At 38.7% G+C, this 21,338-nt stretch overlaps 1 protein-coding gene across 4 annotated transcripts in view; it reads left to right on the forward strand.

The window, feature by feature from the left end:
- Nucleotides 1-1,668: 1,668 nt before the first annotated feature.
- Nucleotides 1,669-21,338, forward strand: part of CDK17 (cyclin dependent kinase 17) — a 91,763-nt gene continuing 72,093 nt past the window's right edge. For 2 of the 4 annotated variants that reach the window (XM_074539592.1, XM_074539594.1), the window contains exon 1: nt 2,508-2,647. The gene's annotated coding sequence lies outside the window, so the exon portion shown is untranslated. Of the gene's footprint in view, nt 1,791-2,507; nt 2,648-3,241; nt 3,385-21,338 lie in introns of those variants that run through there. The other 2 variants (XM_074539593.1, XM_014271797.3) reach the window with 2 other exon arrangements.

Genomic DNA, 21,338 nt, shown 5'->3' on the forward strand with positions numbered 1-21,338 from the left:
GTGGAAAACCCTAAAATACTCTAATTACACTACAGATAGTGTTGACCCCTTATTTATTGGGTGACTCATCCTAACAGCTCATTTTTTAAGTTTCTTCCTTTATTTGCCATAATTACTTTTCCTGTAATAACAGAAGTATCAACAGCGGACTTATGAATCAAGTAAAACAAATATATTTTACTGATATTTTTAATATATAAAATATATAAACTTCCAACCCACGTTCAGACTGTACTTCATAGGTGGAACAGCCTTTACTTGGATGTGCTGCAGTAAATGGACATGCTGCACTCGTTACTGTGCTGTCTCAGAAGCTTGTTTTACAAATCATGCACATTATAAACTTGCACACTATCATTTCTAATGTTACTATGTACCCAAAATAGCCTTCAAATTGAATAAGATAAAACAAAACATTCATCATCTAGTTAGCATTCAAAGATCAGGAGAACTGGTAGGTCTAGCAGGAACTGGTAGGTCCTGAGCTTTAAAGGAGATCTGTAAGGGGTATCTTTGCATTACCAGAAAGTTCAAAGCTCGAGTGTCTGCTTTCTCTGTGTTATTAAAAATCCCACAAGTTTTGCAAATGTAAGGTAGCTATCCAGCATCTTGAAAACATGCAAAAATACCGTGGTAATCATGATTAGTCTGTATAAACAGAACGTTTGTTTCTGAGTCATGTTTACTTCTTTTTATTGTAAACCGATTTCACTAGAAATTTACATCAGCATGAGCAAAGTGAATTTCTGTGCATTTAAGAAGTGGTTTCATGCTTGTGCTCCTTTTTTAGGCAAGAGAAATTGACTTCTGTTTACTGGGAAACATACTTTTCTGTGTTCTGGTTTGCTTGTGCTGTTGGAAGGGTCAACAGAGCTGGAAGCAGGGGAATTTTCAGCTGGCACTGCTCCTGTGAAGGCAGCTCCCCTTTGGCCCTACTGTGGAGAGGGCCTGGCTCGACTAAGCTGCACACAGAGTTCCTCAAGATCAGGGGCTTGCTTCTGCAAATGAAAATGTACTCCAGTCTCCACCAGGACACAGCACAGTACAGACCTGCCTGCAGAATGAAGCGGTTTTGTCTCACTCAGCATCCACAGGAGTGTGGGGAAGCGAAGGCCCATAACCCTGGTCTGCATGGAGATGGGAAAAGGCCCCGTGACACCAAATTTGAACTGAAAAAAGCAAGAGAGCAGGTAGGCAGCAAGGATCAGCAGATGTCGAAAACAGAAAAAAGCAAACCATTTTCCAAATTCTGGCCCAAGTGTACCTATGCCCTGGTACTTCACGTTCAAAACCATGTCGCTAAAATCAGCTCAGATTTGGCCTTCCTGACAGATCTTGTTCTTTGTGTGATGGAAATGTGAAAAAACATAGTGCAGAACACCTGGCTTTCACCTAGCTAGCTTTCACCTTCTAGGTCTCGTTCAGTGACACATAAAGCCTAAGAAATTTAGGGCTGGAAAGGGCTGAGAAGTGAGGAAACACAGACTGGATCACTTTGAGGGGAACAAGATTCTAAGCGCAGGAAGGCAGCGCGGTTGGCGCTGTCAGAGGGATCACAAGAAGGACAAGGGGGATGGTACAAGCACTGCTGAATGCAGGAGACAAAGGAAAGAAAACACTACAAGAATAAATACGGAAAACATGCGTTAGCAATTGATCTAAAGAGACGTCCGGCTCCCCTTAACTTCGGTTATTAACGTGCCAGGCGTAGGAAGGGGGGAGCAGGGGGATGCTTCAGAGAGGAGCTGAATCGCACTGCAAACCCAAGCGGAAACGCTGCCAAGGAACGGGTAAAAATGAAGCGAGCAAACGCCCCTTTTCTACCCTGCCCTACACGAAACGGCTCGGGGAGAGCCCTCGGACGGCCAGCAGGGCCCCGGGGCGGCTTCCCGGGAGCCTCTGCCGATGAGACCCACTTCCTCCCGCGGGAGGAGGCGGCCGCGCAGGGCCGCTGGAGGATCGGCGAACGGGAGCAGCGCCCCACTCGGCTCGGCGCGGCCGGGCTCCCCCGCAGCGGGGAGGGCGGCCCAGAAAAGCGCTGCGGCAGCCCCCGCTCCCCGCGCCGCCGCTCGGGGCATTCCCCGCGCTCCGCCCTGACCCCCCCCCCGCTCCCCGCGCAGCCGCCGGCTCAGCCGGGGCCGCCTCGGCCGCCAGGTGTCGCCGGCGCACGGGCGTCCCCGCGGCCCCTCCTGCGCCCGGAGCCGGCGGGGCTGGCTCAGTGCGAGCGGGCGGAGGCGTCAGCCCGCAGCGGGGACGCGCAGCCCAGCCCGGCTCGCCTCGGCTTGCCCCTTCCTCGCACACCCCCGCGGCCCGGCTCGGGTGACGCTCTCGGCACCGCCAGCGGCCGGCCGGGCGGCTCCCGAGCACGGCCTGCGGCCGCTCTCCGGTGGCGGCGGCGGGGAGCCGCGGCGAGGAGAAGGCTGCTGCTGCGGCGGCGGCGGCGGGGGGAGCAGCCATGTTGGAGCGGGGAATAAAGTGACTTTCCTCGGGGAGGGAGCGCGGCCGGCGGTCCGGCGAAGGCTCTCGGGCGGCGAGGGGAGGGGGGGTTCGGCTCCCGGCGGCCGGATACCGCTCCTAGGCGGAGGAGAAGGGGAAGGAGAAGGGGCAAAGGAACCGCCCCCGGACTCGCGAAGCTCCGGCGCTGCTGGTGAGTTGTGGCTGCTCATTGTCTCCCAGCCCAGGGGTGCGGGTCCGGCTCGCGGCGGGGTGTTGGCTCTCGGCCTGCGGTGCGTGGGACGTCGCGGGGGGTGATGTGACAGCGCGGCCCCGGAGCAGGGGGGAAGTGATGGTGGTCGTCGGAGAGCGCGCCGCGAGAGGGCCGGGGGCTGCCCGGAGAGCCCCGGGCGCGTGGAGCGCCGCTCGGCGCCCCCGGGCAGGGTCGGGCCGGGCTGCGGGGGATTTCCGCTGCCCGGTGGCGGCTGGGAGCGGCTCCGCGGGGCCAGGGGGCAGCTCCGAGAAGCTGAGCCCTCTGCGAGGGGAGCCGAGCGAAGCCGGGCCGGAGGGGTGAGCCGGGGATGGCAGCCCCTGAGCACTGCCGGATTTTTTGGTGATCCTGCGTTCGTCACCGTCCTTTCCCCACCGCCTCCTCCTCTTCAAGCGAGGCAGCGTTCTCCTGACAGCTCTTCTTCTCGCAGCCTCCGCACGTATGACACATCGCTCCTATTGCAGGTCTCCCCCCACACGCACACCCAAAATATGTAGGTTTCAATGCGTGCCATAAGAGTTCTTCTGCTCTGAGCTTCGAGTTAGAAGGTGACAGGATACGTGAACATTGTCTGACCCTGAACTTCTGTGAACTCTTCCTTCCCCTTCCTCGCTCAGATATGTAATGGCTTGAGACCAATGAGAGCAAAATGGTTCTCTCGAAAAGACGGGGAAAATCAGGTGGGATCGTGTATATTTTATATTTCTTGCAAATTTATTACGCCCACCCGTGCCAATTCCGTGTTCATATGAGTAGATTAGCTGTTGCGCTAGAAGAATGTTGACCTTGATCCCCTTTGTCTCTCCTGCAACAATTTTGGTAGCTGGCTCTAGTTGTTTTAAACTCATTGCTGTCTTTGGCACTTTGCTAGTGGCTGCTAATAGTGTTACGGTGTTATGAGCAAAATTGGCTTATAATACAAACCCAGTAATTAAAAAAGCATCCATTTCTTTTTTTTAATTTTGGTGAATAATTTCTGTTCTTTTGTAATTTAACAGAAGATCAATTGCAGCATTCTTGTAGGTATCACGGTATAGCTGCAAGAGCAAGCCTGGTTTGACGTTCTTCCATTACTTCTCTCTTCCCCGCTTTTTTATTGTATTAATTGAACTGGAAACTATATCTCCAAAGGTTAAATACTGAGAAGAAAACATTTATGAAATTAGACTTACTACCAGATTTGGATTTGTTTTTCATATTAGAATTGGGAAAAAAAGGAAGTAGGTGATCTGGTATTTTATGTGCTTAAGATGTTAAAGAAATTGCCATATTGCTTTGTTATAAGAATTCTGTATATTCACACACAGCTCTTGTTATTTACATCTGCACTTCTGTAAGTGACATGAGAGAGGTTTGTTTTGAATAATTAATGTAGAAGTAACAGATATGAAAACATGAAATCACATGTTTGAATACATGGTGAAAATTTTCCTTTAAAATTGTTTGTGTTTGAAAGAACAAACTGAATTTAATTTTCCAATATAGATAAACAATTATAATGTTGACTTGGCATTAAAAGGGCCACTTAAATTGGAAAGATGAAAGCTTTTTTTTTTCCCTGGCATAATTTAAATACTGCTTTGACAATAATGAGTCTGACTTAAAAAAAAAAATCTTTAGGAAGGATAACGCACTGAGGTTCATACCTTTTATTTGCATACTGTGCTGTGTAGCTGTGTGTTTACCCAGGCTGGAGCTCTACACAAATCATGAGGTGGGTTCTGCCTACATCCGTACTGAAGAGTTTGCAAATTAAAGCCCATGTCTGAAGCAAATTATAGTTTGAATGTGGGGAGTCATTTATTTTAGGCTTGGCTAAGAATGTAGTGCATTAATTGATCATTTTAATATGCAAAATGCCACTAGCGTTTAGTGAAATACCTAATTTATAATTGCAAATATAATTTAAATTGAGAAACAGATCATGGCTATATATTTCCCCTGAATGGCTCTGGCTTCAATTTCTGCCTAACACTGCAATGTATAAATATGGTATAGCTTATGACAGGGATGTTAAGATGCTCAGTCTGCATGTGTTACTGTTACGATGTGGAGCTCTTACAGTAAAAGGATGCAGAATTTTTTGAATGGCCTAGTAACATACAAATCTTGTAATTTCTTAAATGACTACCTGCTGCTAGGAAAAAAAAAAAGAATGTTATGCTCATCTTATTAAGTTTCTGTCCAGCAGTATATTTGAGTAATTGCATCTAAAAAGTGCAGTTGGGAAAGGCTTTGTTGAAATCTGGTTCATTGAACAGTCCACATTAAGATATTTCCATGAGTTTGCTCTTGACTCTCTTTTCATGTTAAGTGGAAGCTGCTAGTTTTATACTAGCTGTGTATTTATTGAATGTATTATGTGTTATAATGTGAAAATGGACAAGATCATGTTTAAAAATCAAGCACAATTATTATAAAGCGTTTCTAGCATGGGCTAGAAACTCACTAAATGTGGCTTACAGTTCTTAAGTTAGAAATATCTTAACTTTTTAGCTGCATGCTTTCTAATGCTTACTCTATTTCTGCAGCAAGCCTTGTATAACTATGGAGGACACCACTGTAATCGTAGCAGTTCAGAATTCTATATAATGCACTACAACTTCAGCATGTAAAACTGCTTTTAAAATGCCAAGTGTTTACATGACAGTTATGGTTCACATCTAAAGAGCAAATTAAACCAGCGTATTGTTAGCCATCACTGCCTTATTTTGCATTGCACATAATTATGGCAGTGGCTTTTGTCTTCTGAGTGTAAGAATTGGAATTTGGGTTTTTTTTTTTTGGTGCCTGTTCACATACTGATGTAGCAACATGGATGATAGAGGTAAAAGCATTTTATATTTACTTATTTTAATCACTAGACAACAATTTGCTTTTTAAAAATAAGTCTAGGCCTAGGAGTCTTTTAAAATTTTCAGAATATTTTATATCCTGTTATTAATTCCTTTCGGGCCCTGGTAATGTTTTTTCCCATGAAACAGGGCTTTCTCCAGTAACACCCACTAGTGGTATGGGATGGATTTTTTTCCTGTGTGTTTTGTGAAGAGTCGTGATGCACTTTTGACAGCTTTTATTTGAAAAAGAATGGAAGTTAATCCTTGTTTGGAAAAATGACTTTTTATAGTTTCGTATTGAATACAAATTCATAGATACTCATTCTTTACTAACTCGATGGATTGGCAATTCTTCCAGACTTGTTGGTTTCCTGAACTTCTTTGAGCAGTGATGTCAACTGTCAAGAGTTTAGTAGAACTGGCTAATTAGAACATGTAGAAACAGCAGTTTAAACCACTGATAGTCACGAGGCATAAACAAGACCTGTACTTGAGCTGATTTGCCAACTTGGAACACGAGAACATTGGGAAAGGAAACCAAAAGAGTTCTTTAGTTTTGTGATTGCGTTATATGGAAAACAATGAACATAATAAGTGCTTAAATCAGGTAATTTGCATTGGACCAGCTTTTGATACTTCAGTCCTTAGATAGTAAGACTTCAGCCACATCCTTGGAGATCATTATACCCTGTACCTGGCTGTGTTATAAAATACCATGGACACACTGATACTGGGAATGGTTATAACCGTGCTTTACGGGGTATTTGGGCTTTTGTGGTGTAGTGCTTGCTTTTAAAGGATTAGAAATGTCATTCACTAGGAAACATCAGTTTATCAGGGGTGCTGTGCCTAAGCACGAGTGTTGGGAAAAAAAGAAACGTGATAAAGCAGCATTTGTCAATGCAGCAGCAGAAGAAACAGCTGTCGAGTCACATTTTAATTTTTCATGTAGTAAGACAGAATTAGGCAAAATGATGTTAAGAAGACTGAAAAATACCAACTTTATAACATTTTAAACTCAATACTGAAAAGCTTCTCTGAATTTCAGGACAATTTTCTGCTTGATTATTTCAGTAGTACATAGCAAATGCAGTAAGCTGAAGGGCAGTTGTATCTTATGTTTTGATTATGACCTTTTTTTTAATTTATAATCTCTGGAACAACTAGTTTTGCATATATTAAGATGATCAGGGCTGTGTTATTATACCAGAACAAAGAAATGACATGTCTTTCAGTTGCACTCCTAGCTACAGTTCTTACCCATCTTTGATTTTAGGTTGAACTTCCTGGGTATTTTGCCTAAGTGAATGTTACTCTGTGCCCTCTAATCATATTTCATTTCATTATCTGTACCTCGTAATTCTCTGACTGCTGCTGTTTTTAAAGGTTTGGTAGAGTTTTATGACGTTCTCTGATTTTGAACTCTGCATTTTGTCAGCTTCAGTAAGGATACTTGGATGCTTTCAGTTTGTGTTAAAATTGTCAGAATCATGACATTCTCTTCTTTGCTTGGTCGATTAGAGCATTTTGCAGGCATGTAGCTGTACTGAGACAGTAATATCATAGTCAACTGTCATAACCTGTATAGTCCTTCAGAAATGTCTTTTCTCAAGTATTTCTGACTTCCTGTTCTTACAATATGGAAGTGTCTTTGTTTGGATGTTGTTCAGGTATGTGCAAGTTGTCTTTATACAGCAGTCATTAAAGTTAACATTTCGTAAGGTTTGCAGTTACTTGGTGTTCTCTGAAATTAGTATCTTTGCTAAATATGGCTTACTAAGAATGATCAAAGGATATTAGTCATCAGCAAAATCATTGTCCTGTAATTGAGAGAAAACTGTTTGGATTAAAATCTTATGGTCTATAGGTTAATTTACAAAAAATGTAAAGAAGCCAGTTTACAAAAATGTAAAGAAATTGACACTGAGGTCAATTAATATGATTGATAAGAGAGGCCAAAGTCTGTGATGAGGAAAGCCCATGCTGTCACCAAGTATTACAATTAGCTGTATTTCAGGATGAAATTGTATTCTAAGAAAGCCATTAGCCAGTTAGAAAAGCTGAAGATAATGTAAGCATTTAATATTCTTAGAATAAGTTGATGTTCATGAAATACTGCTATATTCATAAGTAAACCAGCTGATAGTCATATGTGGTTCTCTGAGACATTTCCTAAGAGAACCTGAAGGTGTTAAACAGCTGTCACTGAAGTTGTGAGTACAGGTTGGTAGGGCACTTTCTGGAGTGGAAATGCTGGCCATATCTCTCAGTATGTCTCAGAACACTGAGAAATTACGTGATTTTAGCACAACTGAGGTTTCTTTCAGTGGCTTTAGGAGCTGCTTATATGCACAGTAATGGATATTGGTAGAGCAGGAGGTTAAGCAAAGAAAACAACTGTTGCTCAGCATATATTTATAGAGGACCAATCTTGTGAAGCTAACGTCTGGTTCTCTTGATAAGATTAAATACTTCACGTGGTATGTTTTGATATTGCAGACAGGCGTCACTGAAACTTTTTACTTGGCTCTTACGTGGCATTTTGATCATGGAACTAAAATGATAGATCAAGTGACAATATATGAAATGGTTTAAAACCCAGTGGATAATGTGAATCAAGTGGCTGCCTATAAATAGTTTCTGTTACGTAACCGTGTGTGATGAGGGCTCCTCATCATCAAAGTGTCAAAGTACATTGGTGAAGAAGCCCTGGGAAACCTGCTCAGTGTCAGCTGTTGGGCATTGCCACGAATAAAGTGAAAGTCAGTGAAACTTGCCCATTATTTCTGTAACTCCAGAAAAATAGGGAAACAATAGATACTGAAGAATGGGTCATTACCGCAGGATGGATGCTTGGAAAAGTGGCAGCTTCCTGTTTGTTTGCTTTATGTGGAGTTTTATATCAGGCTTTAAAAGATTGAATACAGTGTAGTAAATTTTAAAATAAAATAGCTATATTTGATAACTAAATTAAATATATGCAGTTATTAATATTAGCTTTTAGTTTGGGTATTTTTTCTGTAAAGGTTTGGAATAGTTCCTCATGTATAATACAGAACAGATATTAAGTGTTGATCTGTATTCAGTATGTGGGGTTTAGGGAGAGCTTTTATTTTGAAAATATAGTAATCAATAATATAATTAGTAATACACAGGAGGAGGAAAAACAGTTATGAAATAATAGATTACATGTTATATTTCCATCAGTTTTCTGTATGTCTTGAAATGAAGTTGAGTTTCTCAGTGTAGCATTCATAAATCTTCTCTGTAGGCCAGAAAAGATGTGGCTTTATATAATTTAACTGGGGAAAATTAAAAGGCTTTTTTTTGGTCTGTCATTGGTTTATTGCCAGTGCATCTTCCTCTGCCCTTTCTCTTTGTCAAGATCTGGTTGTCATAAACAGCAGCAGAGTACCTACATGTTCAGGGGGCTTGTTGCCTGCTTAGCTGCTATTTAGTCTTAAAGCTGTGTCATAAATATCGTACTAAATGGTTCAAACATCTGCTTGTAAAGCATGTGTCTATTTCATAATTCACCTTATTTATGTTTGCTCTGAAACCCAAATATAAAACTAAAGACTTCCAGTATGAGTGTGAGAGACAAAGCTTGGGCTGCTGCTGCCCATGAATAACTTATTTGCTCCATAGAAGAGCTTGACCTGGCATAACTCTGGCGCTATCACTCAGAGCTGCAGTGATTTTCCTCTTTGCTGGCTGCAGCTCTCATCCCCACATTCCTGCCTTTGTACCAGCGTGTGTCTTGTGACTCTGTCAGGGAGCTGGTGCAGGTTACACTGTGTTTGGCTTCAACTTTACTCTCATGTTTACAGGTAAATAATAGTCACTTTCTGCAGTATCAATGGAAAAACAGCAGTTTGTAATTATTTATTTTTTTAAATATCCTGAGCAGATGGGAGGGGAAACTTCCTGTGTACAGAGAGGAAAGGAGGTGCTCAGCTGCTAAATATATCAATCATATATGCTGCATTAAAGTCTTTTAAAAATCATGTTTAAAACAGCAGCTCAGAAACTTAATTTGCTTGTGGGTAATAAGGCACAGTGTGGAAGCAATCACTGATCTATCTTATACAATATATTCTTAATTTTTAGTATGGGTACATGTTTGAGGTGAGTTATGAAATTAAATAGGATTTTTGGTGTGGAAATCATTAGTGTTGGATGAAAGACATCTAAGGAAACTAAAAATTACACTTTTTTCTTGCAAATAATATTTTAAAACTGAACTTAATAAGCTGAAAATGAACTACAGTCGGAGTTTGAAAATATTTGGAAGATGCAACAATAAAAAAATTACTTAACTTTAGTATTCATATTTTAAAATGGGCCCAGTAGTGGAGTTATGCAGGGTTCTTGTTTTGTTTCTGAAGATTTGAACCTCGGGAGAGGCGAGATCATTGGCATCACTGAAGCCAGTTTGGATTTAAAGCACTGAAATGTATAGTGAAATTTACAGACAGAGTGGTCTTGAGGATAATGACCTGTATAATACTCAGTAAAGCAATTTCATAGGCAATTCTAAAAATGTGAGATTTTCCATAGTGTTCATTACCTCTGTAAATGTGATTCAATAGGTTATGGCAAAGAAGAAAAATATTTTGAAGCTTATGCTATTTACCTTCAGGATTAAACAAGATAAACAGCTTAACAGTGTTCCCATTTGCACAAGTCACAGTATTTTTAAACCTACTGCTTGTAATTCTGGGTTGTTTATCAGGGAATACAGTTAACCTAAATGTCTTTTGGAGGCTTGTTTCTGATACATCTCAGTATAATTCTGCAAAGCAAAAATGTTTGATCCATAAGCCAAAAAAGAGCTTTAAAACGTATGTAGTCAGAAGGTGGCCTTTGGTTATTAACCATAGTCTTTTTTTTTTTTCTCTTGTGGGCTGCATGGGGGAACAACATAATGGTGTATAGCAATTAGTTTCTTCAGAAGTTATATGCCTTGCTTCTTGAATTATGCAATTTTAGTATTTTAGAAATGATACAAAGCAGATTATGAGTTCTGAAGATACAGATTTGATATGCTTTGGTAGTCAGCTTAGTTACTAATACTTAGTATTTTAAAATGTGTTTGAGTATGGTTTTTGTATAAAATATGAAGTGTTCAGTGCAGTTAATTAAGTGCTCTAAACCTGCTTTCTATAAAAGGACCTTTTTTTTTAATTGCTCTTGGTGGTCTTACATAATAAGTTTTGACTTCCTGGTATTTGTGAATATTTCTGGTAGTGGAAGAGGTAGACATTAGTTGAAGGATTTGAGTCATTAGATGTTTGTCACTGTTGAAAGTTTAATTTGGGCGTGAATGGATAGCTAGTGATCATTTTCATCTGTAGCTGCATCTTAATAAAATACCTATATTCTTCTTAATCATCTGTTTCTAGCAGGGGCTAGATAAAACATGAATTTTTTTTCAGTAAATAAATTATTCACATCTAAAATATGAATTATGCCACTGATTTGCATTGTGCCTTTTTTAAAAAATGTGTATCTCTGTAACCAATAGAGAGAAATAGGTTCAGAGGGTAATCCGAAGATCTTAATACAGAGCCACCTCTCTTCCCATTTACCTTGAAGGCCGCCCATCAGAGCCACTGTTTTTGTATTGCAGCATTATAGTTTGAGTTGAATTAAGCACTTACTTCCAAATCATTCTCTTGCATCAGTGAACTGAAGAGGTTTTCATACCTGTCTGCATTACAAAGTTGATGGTGAAGAAAGAAGAGAGACTGGCTGTGGGATGGAGCCGAGCATTTTCTTACTGGTGCTGGGAATGGGTAAGATGTCTCCAGCACTGGTATGATTTCTTAAGTGCTTCAGGTGCCTAAAGATGATCAGTGTCAGTTCCCACCCCCTTCCACCTCCCCCACTTATGCATTTAGGTCTTTCACTATGTAAGCACTAAAACATGCAGATTTTTCTTTATTCATCACTCCTGCTTGTAAGTGTTTAGCATTTTAAAATTCTAGTCATGTGAGTAGTAGTGATAGTATATTTTAATATTGAAATAGGTTCCTGAATGAACTGTGTTCATGTTATGTCTTCTGGCAATTTCAGAAACTAGGATTGCAAGGAGAAATAAAAATGATCTGTTTTTTTGTAGTAGGAGAACCTTCTTCTTTAAATATATGTGCTCTGTGATAAAGTAAGACAAGTGAAGATTTGAGCATATCTTACACCTGCAGTTGATGTTCATTCTTGACTTTTTAATGATACTCTACTTCATTAAGTTAATGGTAAATTTACGTCTTTACGTGATTGGATTGTCATATCTGCTTTTGGTAATTGGAATTGTATCTTAGTTCAGAGTTTGTTGTTTGTTTTGTGTTTTTACTTGAAAGATAGGATGTGAAATTTTCTTCTACTTAAATTTTGAGAATTATTTCCTTCGATTGGTTGACATTATTTGCCAGGTTTTCCTTGGATTGGTTGACATTATTTGCCAAGTTCTATGCTAGTTTAGATAACTTGCTGAAGATATTTTAAAATGTAACTGCAACAGGTTTTGTGTAGTGACATTAGTCAGTTCTCATGAAAAGTGGTGCTTCACTAGCTAAAAAAATACATAGGATGGGTTATGTCAATTTTTGGTTGTTTAATTTGAGGCTTCTTTAAGATACTGATCTTAAGGGTATAGGTGCTGAGAACGCTTTGAAAATCAGACTTTGTGGAGTTGTCTGCAGAGACCTGTCAATAGAAATAATACCCTGGCAGTGTCTGAAAACCTAGTGGCATAGATTTTAGTAAATATTTCTAAGAAAAAACTGCAGGAGAAGCAAAGACAGTGTATGTATAAAATACTGCTAAGCCACCTTTATACTGACAGAATGGCCTAGTTTTTCCTGTTTCTATGGCTAGATGTTATCTTGCTCTCAGTCTGTTTATACCAATGTAAATGAATGTAACCTGGATTATTTCATCTACATTAATGCTTTATGTCTCAGTGTAGTTAATTGCATGGGGCCTCTTCAGTCATATCTCATACAGAATTAACATAATATCTAACTTCACTGCTTCCAGCCTGTGCTGAAACACAGACTTGGAAAACAGCCCCGTTAACTGTCTTATATAGGGAATGTTTCCTCTTAGCTACATTTGATATGTAAGGCTTCCAATAGTAGGCTGTTAAAAAACCCCCCACAAAGGTCTTTGTCACTGAAGGAGGAAAAAAGCCTGAAATGTCTGATAAAGCACAGGAAGCAAAATTGTTGACAGAGAAAATTCCTTTTCAGTATAGTCACTTTTATGAGAAGCGCCACTCCCCAAAGGTAATATATTTAACTGTTAGTGGATCCTCATGACATAATAGATTTTTTTTTTCTCGTATAATCAGAGGTTTGAAAGGGATTAAGAAAACTGCGTGGGTTAATTTTCTTCCAAATTTTTCGTGGTGTTTGGCTGTGTTACTTGTGATATGTTCTAGTTTATAAATGTTTGCCTTTCTGTGATCATAAGAGGCTTTGGAAAAATGACATGTTCTGTTTTGTGCAGAAGTGTGAGACATTTATGATGGTCTTCTCGTTTGATTCCTATCCAAGCTCCTACAGTGTGCACAAGCCTTGCTTTTTCTGCTAGGTAGTAATATTCCAGTTGGATTGACTTACTGTGGCTCTTTATCAGAAAGTCTAGGAAGCTTTTTGATTAGGCAGTCTGAAATACAGAAAAGCTGCACTATTTTACAGCATAGAGATACATTTTTTTTTTTTTTAAATAATGTCCCTTTGCCCTCTTTGGATGAGTAGCTCTGTTGTATTTTTGAACCAAACCTTAGGGTTAGCAGTGTTTTTTGTTGGGTAGCAGAGAGGACAGAAGGTGTCAGAAGTGGGGGGAAGGAGCACGTAATCAGGACCAAAAGAGAGCTTTTCAGGTAGGGCATGGTGTTCTGTGCACTGATCCAAAATTGGATATTATTGCAGTGTGTTCACTCAGGTTTTCCTTACTCTTTTCTGAGTTTTGGTACATATGTTGCACCAAAATTTATTTACTGAAATAAATCCATGAGATTAGCCATACAAATTTGTACTGTTGTAATAAAGATGAGAACTTGTATCTTCTGATCAGGGAAAGCTATGTGTGAAAACAGTTACCTGATTGTCCTGAAGAATTACTTAATTATGTGTCATTTCGAAGTGCTACTTAGGGACAGTCTATCTATTACACTGAAGAGGATTTTATCTTGAATTTTGTTTTTTAAAATGGTGTTCTATCTAACTATTTATTTCAAACAAGTAAAAGGAGGAAATATTATGTATATTAAATATTAATTAAATTAATAGAAAAGAGAAAGGCAAATGGATAGAAAGACATTCTGACCTTGTAGAAAACAGAAAATATTTAACATTATAGTAAGCATTAGTAGGCCTTTACATGTTTCATGTAAGGAGTCTGAAAGTAACTCCAATAAATGTGACCTATTTTTGAATTTTGGACTATTGAAAATCCTATTTATGATGTATTTGGAAGTGTTCTTACTTGAAAGGTGCAATGAAAGTTTCAGGAATTTCCTTAGTGAAACTTTCATGTATATTAAGAGGAGGAGCAATTTTATGCCTGGGTGAAATTTTTATATGGCAAATGAGATGTAAAGAAAGGCAACCACATATTCTTCACACATGCAAGAGCATGTTCTGTCAGCAGTTTCTGCAGTTACTTTTGTTGCACACTTCATGATTAGTTAATGTGTGTTGGGCATGTTATAAATGCATGTCTAGCATATCAGAATATGATTTATACTGTGTAAATCATAAATACTTCATTCAGTATTTTCACTGCTCATTACCCAGAATTGTCTAGCAGCACTTGAGAGAGTAAATGAATTCTCCTAAGACCAAAAGGCTGTCATCAGCAATGTCTCCATTTTTACATTCTCAGCTGCATGGACCACTCTTTGAAATTACCTGCTGTGCAAATATTAAAGAGTTTGTCATGCTAAAGTAGAAGTTTAATACAATCACTAAATAAATTCAAGATTTTCTGAAAGAAATTGATGTCTTAAATGTAGATATACAATCTCAAAACAGCAGTATTAACCTTCTCCTTGGGTTAAAGAGAAAGTACTTTTAAACAGCTTTTGGTCATTATTCAAAATTAATTGTTTATTTTAAAGGGGGAGGTGAACTTTCTTTATATGAAATGGTGAACAATGCTAAAATTAACCTCATCTGTAACATGTCATGTACTGTTTAACAAAATGATGCACCTTAATTCAGTATCGTTTAAGAGAATAACAATGTCTGCTAGGTGTTTTTATTTATACAATCAGATCAACATAAATAATCAGAATTAAAACCCAAGTTTGAGTCTTTGTCTCCAGAGGTTGTGCCTCTGTAGGAGTACAGGTATCTGGGAGTGATATTCCTGTCCTGGAGGATGTGAGACTGCCTGGGTCAGGGCATGGTGGGCACCAGGCTCTTTATAGCCTGGCTGTGTCACAGAGAGTGATGTGGCCACCATGGCTTCCCTTCTGTCATCTCATTTTATTGCATGAGTTATTTGCTGCAAAGCTCTTTCCTGTATATGCTCATTGACCGAAGCACTAATGTGCAGTTCATCAGACCTATTCGTTCCAAAACACGGCACATTTTCAATTTGTCCTCCAAGATGCTCTGCAAAGTGCATGTAGTATACTACAAAACAAAGGAAGATTACCTTAGGTCTTTTAGTTGACTAGGTGATTAAATTAAAGGTAGTTCTCACAGAGGATACTTTGGTCATAAATGAAGTGAAAACCTGTTCATTACAAGCCTTGTTAATAAGAAACATTTATTCTACCTTTACACCTTATGCATAACCTCATCTTGTTTTAATAAAAGTCAGCTAGTGTAATATATAATTAAACAGTTTTTAACCATTTCTCAATTATCATAATAAATTGTGAAATAAACTATGTCAATCCTTTAAGTCATCCAAAAAAGCTGGTTTTTGGGCTTATTTTGCTGTCTTAGGGAAATACATTCAATGAGAATTTTTAGTGGTGGTTTGTAAAACATGGATTGCACCAGAAATTCAGTTTCAGAAGTATATTGAGCTGTAAATAGATTAATACTGGTTTGATAGTAGCAAACACTGATCCCTATTCTTGCTTTTATTTTATTGTGAAGTACAAGGGGTTCAGCACAGTATTTACAACTGGATTTGTTTGTTACACCTGAGAATGGAAAGTTTTGCTTTAGGTGTCTAGCTAGGGCGTATGACAGGCAGTGTCTGTTTCAATTCTTTGCCACCCCTTGTCTGTGGAGAAAATGTTTATTTCTAAGGGTTGATACAAGATAGTTCAAGTGTTTATAAATCCTCAGGTCTGGCTTACCAAAATTCTTGCTCTCTGCATATGCCAGCTGCAGCAGCATGCCACACACATAGCTTAGGTTATTAATCTTTCGATTTGGGATTTTTATCTCAAAAGTCTTTCACCAAATGAAAGTTTACTACTGCATTTTGATATTTTACATCATCTTGCTGGGATACTCATGAGCCTTTATAAGGTTAATTTTCTTTATATTGGAATTTCTAATCAAATAAAAGTATTTTCTGCTTGACTTTTGTACTTGTCCTATTTTAATAGTAAGCAAGAGCTAATGTAGTGTGGAAATAAGCAGTATACCTGGTTTGTGTTATGCTGTTGTAATGGATTTCCACAGCATGTAGACAGTATGTGTAGCAAGAATAGGCTTAAAGAGACTTGGTCCCAACTTTACTTTGTAAATCAGATCTGAATATTTAAAATTGAAATTTAATGATAAATACATATTTCAAAAGCAAATCAATGATACTTGTGTTAACCTGGTAGAGTGGAGATTCTTTGATAGAATTATAGGGTTTTTCATTTTAAAGTCTGGTTAGAGTGATAAAGAAGTGTGGAAGGTGGATGTGGGGGAAAGGGGAACTCGTAAACATCAGTCAGTCTTATTCCTAGGGCATCATGGCTCTGTGTGTGTCACTGACATTCAGCAGGTGAACTCTGCCTTTTTTTTTTGGTTTTTTTGCTGATATCTAATTTGAGACAAGTAACCAATTTCAATTTTTTTTTTTTTAATTCAAAGCTTAAAGCTTTTTCTTGCACGTTATCAAGTAGTTGTATGTTTTGGTGCTTTCCTTGGGAGGTTAACTATGTGACTTTGTTAATTGTATCTTTTTGAAGGGGAAAGTTGCTGTTCAGGCATAGCTTTATCAGCTGCAGTATATCTTATGTATATCTACATATATATATGTATATCTTTATATACATTATATAAATGTATATAAATTATATAAATATACATAAATATAAATGCATGAGTGCTGTCCTCTACATGCATTTGAGATCTGAAAGCTGCATGTAGTTAGGTTTGGATGTTCAGTATTTTTTTTCCTAGTCTCTCATACTTAATGAAGTTCTTCAAGCTTGTTACAGGTACAGATTAATTCTCAGGAAGGTAATTGATCTATACCTACAGAATTTGTTGTATGTGGGAGTCGTACTGTCTTTGTTATAAGAACCTGATTATAGTTCATGGAAGCATGCAATGGGGAATTAGGTGGTGGGAAAAGAGGTCCCTCTACGCTTGCTTTGTTTCAGATTTACTTTGGTAATGTTTGGCTGTCTTTGCTTTTATGCTGTCAAAAATGTCATTATTTGGATCTTTCCCAATGTTTTTATTCAAGTGATAGGAAACAGAAGGGAAGGAACTAATTGGGATGAGTCTAGGAAACATGCTCTGAGTACACGTACAGCATTTGTGCTTTCTTATCCAGATTTCCAGCATGTCAGATGTGTGATGGAAGAGACATCATGGGGAGTCCAAAATGGATTTTCATCCCTACTGCCACTAAAGCAAAGTGTGTGTATTTCTGCTTGGTGAGGTTCTCTCAAATTCTTGCTTTATGAAGAGGAGCTTGTCTTGTTAGTTCATGAGTAATGGCTACATCCTACTATGTCTTTTGTCAGCAGAGGGTAGGATTTCCTCCTACACACAGGGAAAAAAGAGAAAATTAGAAAGTGATAGAAGCTCAAATGAAAATAAATGTGCGAACAAACAGGCCAGATTAATCACTGATTCTGTAAGACAGCAGTTCTTTTTTTGGGTGAGAAAATCACTGTCTTCTTGAAGTGCTATCTTCAGGGGGCCAGGCAACACCTATGTTGCTGGGCAGAGGGTATGTGCATGTATTGATGTTACACCTTTGATTAAAGCAGAATGGAAAACTACCTGCAGTCCTGAAGCACCTGATACCTTGGTTGCTTCATTGCAAGAGGCTAAGGCACTTAAAAACTCAGTAAAATCCTAAAATGTGAAAGCTTATAATTCTATTTGTGCCTCAGCATAATTGTGAGGGCAGTGTAGGTGGCAACAATTTAAACAAAAGCACAAGGGGAAATAGTTTGTGGTGGATTGTGGTGATCTTTTCCATTGTTTTCTGTACTGCAGTCACTGCAGCAGTGATACCTGAGCTGGCTATGAGTAATTGGTATGCACATTGCTACTGGCAGAAGCCTTTCATTGGAAATGGTTGCAGAAAACGTTATAAAACTTTCTATGAAGTCTTACAATTACATGAAGTTTTTATTCCCTGCAGGTTAAAAACCTTTCACTTTTCACTGTTCCATTTAACTTCAACACTTGGAGACTGGAGTCAGTGTTTTTTTTCAACAATTAATCTGTTTCATGGTCTGTGACAGCAAGTGGTCAGTGAATGTTTATTTCCCCCTTACCCCAAAAATTTGTTATACCATTTGAAATACAGTCTAAACACACACAATAAAAATAGTGCATGTCATGTTGAAGTTGAGATGTTTGCTGAGGCTGTGCAAAGCAAGGGCTTTTTTGAAAACTGTGTGTTTTGTTAGATTGTCAGCACCTGCTACCATATTACAAGTGTTCAAATTTGAAATGAAAGTATTCCATTGTCAGTCCTGAAATATGAGGTATCAAAATGTTACATGGGGAGAAATACTGGACAGTTCTTTTGATACAACTTTCCACTGTTGTTACACTAGTAGGGTTTTTTTTCTTGTGGGGACAGACAGCTTAAAACATCCTTAATAGGGAAGTGTATGAGCTTAAGTGGTCATGATCTCCATTTGAATCATTGCTAAGAGTTATGTTAGAAAACAGGTAGTGTTGCATTGCTGACACTTTATTCTACTGAATGAGAAAATTGCTGGTGAGCCAAGCCTTTTTAAAATTTTCTTTCCCCCCCCCCCCCCCACCCCCAATCTGGAAAGCCAAGTAATTTGTTTTCAGGAAGCTACTTTTGCCTTTTTTTAATTTATTTATTTGTTAGCTTGGTTAGTTTGTTTTTCTCTAGACAACAGTGTCCACAAGCATATTGAGTTTTAGCTTTAGTTGACTTTCATATTGGCATTCTAATGCCAAGATTTAGATGTAAGTTTATACAGAAAAGACAAATATTACCAAAATAGAGAGGGAAGAAAAAGTACTCCTTTTTGTGTTGGTTTTTTTTTTTTGGGGTATTTATTTAGATTCAGAAAACTCATATTTTTAAGGTTAAGGTGAAATATTAACACATTTCTGTTGATTTTTCCAGTCTATATGATAATTATTGATTTGTAGAAAGGAAGACTTGGGCTGAACATTTTGCTGGTTGATAAATTGATTCAGTATTTCAGATTTGCTAAGTTACAATTTGTTAGATTTGCAAGTTACATAATTTCACCAGAAAAAGCAATCAAATGTGATCTTTATCTTTCAAAATAATTTGATTGTGTATATCTTTGCTAGGATCTCTGTTAATTTCTTCAGCTCTTTTTTACAATAACTTACCTGACTCAAGTTTGAGAACTAGGGAAAAATGATATGATTTCTCACGTGTTTCCTACGTATCCTGAAAAGGGTAAGATTTCCTACGTAATTCGCTTAACATCTATCAATGCCAAAAATAGATCTGTGAAATTCTTTCCATTTTTTGGCAATTTTTCATTTTTAATTGTGCTATTTTTGTTACTTTTATTTCTAATAAAAATGTATAGCTGATGTTTAAACAAACTAGGCTAGCATGAAAGTGGGACTTTTTAAAATCAAAGCTAAAAGGGGAGAAAAAGGCTAAAAATATTTGTCAAGATTTAAGCAGTAGAGAGAGAGTAGTCAATTTCTGCTGCTTTCAGTAAGAGCCTCTCACAAATTAGTACCTTGTTCTTTTTATTTCAAATCTTCATTGTAGCTTTGCTTATTTGACTACATCTATTTCTTTATATTCAGAAAGGTTACCTTCAGCAGTTCAGGAGAACCTAATTCCTTGCCTATCTAGTGCAATCAGAAATAAGCTTTGACACACAAGGAAGAGTAAGCTAAACAGCAGAAATGCACATTAAAGTACTGTTACATAAGGAGGGTATTTTTAAATGATGCTGGCTTAGTTGTGTGGATTTTGTAAAGGCACTCATGGTACTGTAAACACATGCAGTTAAAAAACAAGACTGTCTTAAGCATGAGAATTTTTCTGTAGAGATCATGGAGGGCTGAGAGACTAAATCCATTATCAATGTTCTTCCTCATTTTACTTGAAAGGCTGGAGGGTTATTCACTGGGTTTTTTTGCTGTGGTTTTTACTTCACAGCCAGATTCAGCTTGCACGCAAGTTTCAAGAGCGTTCACAATTTTCTTTTTTGATGCTTTTATTAATTTTTTTTAAAAAAGGAGAGAAAAAGATAAACACGCAAAAAAACTTCACTACCCCTAAGGCATACTCAAGATTCTGAAAATACTTTTCTGAGCAGTGTCCGTCATAATGGAATGCGGATCAGACTAGGAGCACCTGTAAAATGCATTTGCTTTCTTGTTGTTATAATAGCAAGATGTGAACTTCAGCTGTGTCCTTAGGCTGCATCCAAAGGAGTGTGGCCAGCAGGACAAGGAAGGGGATTCTGCCTCTGCTGTGCCCTGGTGAGACTTCCCCTGCAGAGCTGCATCAGCTCTGGGCTCCCAGCGCAGGAAGGACGTGGAGCTGCTGCAGCAAGTCCAGAGGAGGGACACCAGGGTGATCAGAGGGATGGGACACCTCTCCTATGAGGAAAGGCTGAAAGAATTGGGATTGTTCAGCCTGGAAAAGAGGTTCTGAGGTGATCTTATTGCAGCCTTTCTAGTACCTGAAGGGAGACATCAAGAAAGATGGAGAGATGTTTCCAAGGGCAAATAGTGACAGGTCAAGGGGGAATGGATTAAAATGGATAATAGTTTTAGATGAGATATTGGGATGACATTCTTTAATGTGAGGATGGTGAGGTAATGGAACAGATTGCCCAGAGCAGCTGTGAATGCCCCATTCCTAGAAGCATCCTAGAAGGCTGGATGGGCTTTGGGGCTTTGAGCAACCTGGTCTAGTGAAAGGTATCCCTTCCTATGGCAGAGGAGTTGGAACTTGATAATTTTTAAGGTCTCTTCCAACCCAAACAATTCTAAGATTCATAGAATCCTAGAATGGCCTGTTCTGTAATTCTAAATATGGCTTTAATATTTGTTGATCCTATCAAAAAGATAAAATAATCATACATTAGATAATGGGGAAAAGATGGAAAAAATTAATTCTAAAAGAACATTCATATTTTATACTTTGATGTTGGACAAGTAGCTGAATTTATAGCTAGATAAGCAATCCTGAAAATTGTCAGGAAAAATGAGTATGTTTTTGTAGTGTTGACTTATTGACCACTTTATACTGTTCTTTGTTTGATTTTGATCTGTAACTATTTTGAACATGTTTTTGAACATGTTGCAGTTCCTTGAAAACTTTGATCCAACATTGAATCGCAATTTGTTTACTGGATGACTTAAATGATCGCT

Source organism: Zonotrichia albicollis, chromosome 4 (genome assembly GCF_047830755.1).
Source record: "Zonotrichia albicollis isolate bZonAlb1 chromosome 4, bZonAlb1.hap1, whole genome shotgun sequence".
NCBI lineage: Eukaryota > Metazoa > Chordata > Aves > Passeriformes > Passerellidae > Zonotrichia > Zonotrichia albicollis.